Source organism: Bombina bombina, chromosome 1 (genome assembly GCF_027579735.1).
Source record: "Bombina bombina isolate aBomBom1 chromosome 1, aBomBom1.pri, whole genome shotgun sequence".
Taxonomy (NCBI): domain Eukaryota; kingdom Metazoa; phylum Chordata; class Amphibia; order Anura; family Bombinatoridae; genus Bombina; species Bombina bombina.
In genome coordinates, this window is record NC_069499.1 from 928,024,110 (window position 1) to 928,030,109 (window position 6,000).

A 6,000-nucleotide genomic window follows, 5' to 3' on the forward strand; every position below is an offset into this window, starting at 1 on the left:
ACAATATCTCTAGAATATACCTTGCACTGCAGACAGCACCCAACAGAGATAAATCCACGATGATGTTAGCGTGGGAGAAAGATCTAGATATGATTAAAGACATACAAGAGTGGGAGAGAATGATCCAGGAAGCTGATAGGGGATTAATTAGTATGGATTTTGAAGGAAAATGTGATAAAAAACATATTTAGATGGTATCTAACCCCAATGAGGACGGTCCATATGCAGCCAAAGGGCAGCAATCTATGTTATAGGGGATGTGGGGAGTTAGGATCCTATAGGCACATGTGGTGGGACTGTGAGGAGATACGTGGGACATGGCAGAGGCTCTCCGCCACTGATCAGTCAACTACTAGAGGAGGAGGTCACACTTACTATCCAACAAGCACTACTACATGAACCAATAGATAAATTCCACAGATACATTAACACATTCATCAGAATCCTTTGTACAGTAACAAGGGTTTGTATCGCAAAATACTGGAAGGTGGGCTCGCCCCCATGGTCGGAAGTCCACAATAAGATCGGCCATAAGCTACACTATGTATGAATCTGCAGTGGATACGCTAAATAATAGATCCTCTTTCCAGAGGATATGGTACTACTGGATCAGTAACTCGACATCTCATAGAGGAAGACATGAGGTACAAAATATACCCTGATCACTGTACTTGACTAAAACTCAGTAGACCTGGGAGGATCGCTAGGAGGCAGAGAAGCCCCCTCTTCCCCCCCCCTCCCTTCTTCTCCCCCTCCCTATCCTATGTTTTCCCTCCCTCCTCCCCCCCAATAAATCTCTTTTGTCAGACCACATATAAATGAAAGGGGAAATATGGAGAGGGAAATTTACCCGCATTGTTTGTACTACTTTAAAATGTTTATTTGAAAATACTATAAAGCAATCTATTTCCCTCAGCTTAATTGCTGGATGATAACCCCACACATAGTCAGATTAGAAAACAACTATTCTGTTACTGATCTCATTGGTAAAGGACCAATTGCTGGAATATGTACTCAATTCTTTTTCCAAGGTCCACGACACCCAACAGTGAACTTCCCGAAGGTGTGATGGGTGGTTAGATATATAGGGAGGAGATGGGTGGAATGTTGTATGACTGTGTTTAAAATTGCTATCCTCCAAAATGTTAAATTGTTTTACTTCTTGTTCCTTCTGGAAAATTGGATGGGATGAAATAATCTCCTCTTTGTATAACTCATGGAGAAAACTTTCTTTTTGTTTGGCTTATGTACAAAGAATTTATTAATAAAAATTATTTAAACATAAAATGACATGTTCGATCGAATTAGAGCATGTTATTTTTCGACTACAATATATTAAGCCTTCTCTTCCTCTGTAATTACATGTGACATTCTTCTTTGACTGCTTGAAATGCTGAGAAGTTGTTGTGCCAACACCGTGTGGCAGCATGTCTTCATGTCTCCATGTTTGCCTGCATAAAAATATTTCCATAAAAGTCATCTATCCAGGATCATTTGTATGCCACTACATGAGCTGTGTCAGAAGTGGATTTGTTTTGATCATATCAGGCTGGGCTGGTCTACAACTTCTTAATCAGGTTTCTTTGTTACTTAAACAATATAAATGTAATCATTTTAGAATTCTTGTTTTGCAGTGACATAAAAAACATTCAGTAGATTGATAGATAAGAAGCAGAAGGTTCATCTAATCTGCCTATATCCCTCTTTGACATGTAGGTTTATTTTAATATTCTCAATAGTTTTATACATATTCCAGTCAATTCTGAATCACAGTTTTGAATTCTCTTATTTTATTTTTACTCACACAACTATTTTTGATGACACCAAAAATAGTCAACTTTTATGAGGGTTATTTATCAAGCCATACACTGCAAATACGCTGGAATTCTGCAGCGTAATTGTGGCGAGCTTGATTCGACCCATTTATCAAAGCCTACAGACGGTAAAAGTCCAAAATTTGTGACGTAACATACGATCCGCCGGTCTCAATCCGACACAGATCGATGCTTACGTCATTACAGATGTTCAGACTACAAATTCGGCACTATCTGACAACTTTTGCCATTTATCAAACCTCTAACAGGTACGCTCGCCACTATTCCGGCCCAGCATACCTGGCTTTCAATCCGCCACCCTGGAGGCCGCGAATGCCATAGGAATCAATGGGAGTCTGAAAGCAGCGAAAGCTTATGTTCGATGCTGCCAGATATCCCATTGATTTCTATGCTCGAAAACAAATTACGTTTGCACCTAACATCCTAACATAAGCCCCGAGTCTAAACACCCCTAATCTGCCGACCGACATCGCCGCCACCTACATAATGTTATTAATCCCTTTTCCGCCTCTCCCGGACCCCGCCGCAATTAAATAAATATATTAACCCCTATCCCGCCGCTTCCGGAGCCACCGCAACTAACTAAAAGTATTAACCCCTATCCCGCCGCTCTTGGACCCTGCCGCAACTAAATAAATGTATTAACCCCTATCCCCCACAACCGCTAAAGCCCTGACCTCCCACATCACTACCACTAACTAAACCGATTAAACCCTAAACCGTCAGCCCCCCACATCGCCATAAACATAACTAAAATTAAGCTATTAACCCCTAAACCTAACAAGCCAGTAACTTTACATTATAATTACCTCATCCCTATCTTATAATAAATTTAAACTTACCTTTAGAATTAAACTGTATTAAACTATTAATTAACCTTCCCTAACTAATATACTAAATTACATTAAACCATATTAAACTATTAATTAACCTACCCCTAACTATTATACTAAAATTACATTAAACTACAAATTAAATTAACTATATTACATATTTTAAAACCTTACCTACTCAAATTACTAAGTTACAAAAAAATAACAACTAAGTTACAAAAAATAAAAAACACTAAATTACACAAAATAAAAAAGAAATGATCAAATATTTAAACTAATTACACCTAATCTAATATCCCTATCAAAATAAAAAACTCCCCAAAATAAAAAAAAAACCCTAGCCTACAATAAACTACCAATGACCCTTAAAAGGAGCGGCTCCATCTTCAAGACATCTGGCGCGGAGCATCCTCTTCTTACGACGTCTCTTGAAGAATGAAGTTTCCCTTTAAATGACGTCATCCAAGATGGCGTCCCTTACATTCCGATTGGCTGATAGAATTCTATCAGTAAATAGGGAATTAAGGGGAAAAAATCCTATTGGCTAGTGCAATCAGCCAATAGGATTGAGCTTTCTCCTTTTGGCTGATCCCAATCAGCCAATAGGATTGAGCTCGCATTTATTGGCTGATTGGGAATAGCCAATAGAATGTGAGCTCAATCCTATTGGCTGATTGCATTTTTTCCCCCCTTAATTCCTATTGGCTGATACGAATTCTATCAGCCAATCGGAATGTAAGGGACGCCATCTTGGATGACGTCATTTAAAGGGAAACTTCATTCTTCAAGAGACGTTGTAAGAAGCGGATGCTCCAAGCCGGGTTGTCTTGAAGATGGAGCCGCTCCGCGCCGGATAGATGAAGATAGAAGATACCGTCTGGATGAAAGACTTCTGCCCGCTTGGATGAAGACTTCGGCACGCTTAGATTGAAGACTTCAGCCGGCTTCGCTGAGGACTTCTGCTGCTTGGATGAGGATGGATGATGTCCGGTCTTCGAAAACTGTAAGTGTGATCATAGGTGGTTAGTGTTGGGTTTTTTTAAGGGTTTATTGGGTGGGTTTTAATTTTAACTTAGGGAGCTTAGGTTTTTTAGATAGGTTTTTATTTGGGGGGTTGGTTGTGTGGGTGATGGGTTTTACTGTTGGGGGGGTGTTTGATTTTTTTTTTTCAGGTAAAAAGAGCTGATTTCTTTGGGGAAATGCCCTGCAAAAGGCCCTTTTAAGGGCCATTGGTAGTTTATTGTAGGCTAGCGGTTTTTTATTTTATTTTGGGGGGCTTTTTTATTTTGATAGGGCTATTAGATTAGGTGTAATTAGTTTAAATATTTGATTTTTTTTTATTTTGTGTAATTTAGTGCTTTTTATTTTTTGTAACTTAGTTGTTATTTTTTTGTTACTTAGTAATTTTTAATAGATTTAAATAATTTGAGTGGGGTTAGGTTTTTAATATGTAATATAGTTATTTAATTTGTAGTTTTAATGTAATTTTAGTATAATAGTTAGGGTAGGTTAATTAATAGTTTAATATAGTTTAATTAATTGTAGTATAATAGTTAGGGTAGGTTAATTAATAGTTTAATAAGGTAAGTTTAAATTTATTATAAGATAGGGATGAGGTAATTATAATGTAAAAGTTAGTGGCTTGTTAGGTTTAGGGTTAATAGCTGAATTTAGTTTATGGCGATGTGTGGGGCTGGCAGTTTAGGGTTAATACTGTAGGTTTAGTAAGTGGTAGTGATGTGGGAGGCAGGGGTTTTGGGGTTAATACATTTATTTAGTTGCGGCAGGGTCTGGGAGCGGGCGGGATAGGGGTTAACACTTTTATTTAGTTGCGGCAGGGTCTGGGAGCAGCAGAATAGGGGTTAATACTTTTATTTAGATGTGACAGGGGTCCGGGTGAGCGGCGGGGATAGGGGTTAATAACTTTATTTAGTTGCGGTGGGGTCCCAGCAGCGGCAGAATAGGGGTTAAACATTTTAGTATAGTGGCAGTGTTTAGTGACAGGGTATAAATAAAATTGGGAAAAAGTCGAATAGCCAGCGAGATTGATGACTGTTAGTTAACAACAGTCCGCTGCTCATTTCCCTGTACTTGGAACGCGGCTTTTTGCCGGCTTCTTTTATAAATATGGAGATCGTAATTGAGGTCCGCGGCCACGCTTGTTAGGCGAGCGTGATAGAAAGGCCTCTATGTCTCAACTTCCCTTTAAGTAAAGGAGCGTTTCCCAAAAATGCCCACTTGACTTAAAATAAGGATTTATGTTTTTTTTAAAAAATAATTAAATAAATTCTCTTACAAAATAGGAGCATTTAACTTTTTTTACACTAGAATGTCCCTAAAGAAAAGAGGAAGTGGCAATAACATTGATGTGCGATGAGAAATAATAACACAGAAGAATTTACAGCAGGGAAAGGAACAAAGAAGACAGCAGCCAACACAGAGATAAAGACGGGTAACAGACTTGCTGCGCATTTCTTTACATAACTTTAGCAACCAGGCCTTTACAAAATAATGAGTATATTGTAGAAGAATAAAAGTCAGACTGCCTTTGCTGCTGTCTAGTATGCCAGGTATTTTATACACACCCCAGATCATGTTTTATTCTATCACACCACGTTTTATTCATATCTTTATCTATTTCTCTATCTATATATTTCTTAACCTATATAATCTATCCATCATCTATATATCATCTAATATATCATCTATCTATATCTATCAATCTATCATAATCTATGTATAATCTATCTAATATTTAATCTATCATCTCTATATATATATCTATAATCTAATCTATCTAATCGAGCAATCTATTTAATTTATCTATCATCTGTAAGTCTATCTATCTATCTATCTATCTATCTATCTATATATATATATATATAAAAATAGTGATGTGCAGTGGGTCAGAGGTGGTGAGGCACTAGATATGATACACTGGAGAAACCAATTATACAGAGGGCCGCATGTACCCCCAACAGGGTAGGTTTAAATGATAGCCTGAACAAGTGCAAGGTGAAATAATCTGCTGTGGGTGAGAGCAAGTTAGTAACCACTGAGTTACTAATTAGCTGATTACTTCACCTGTGCACTGATTCAGCTATAATGAAAACCTGGCCTGTTGGGGGTACTTGAGGACCATGGTTGAGAAACACTGCACTAAAGCATCAGCTCATTGGTAATGTATTGATTACCTGGAGAATAAAGCACACATACGCATGCTCACTGACACACACACTCTGCTCCACATACCCACTCACTCAATTATAGTGGCACAGTGCAGTTACTACGCAATTAGATTGATACACAATCTTTCTCTACTCACTACTGTA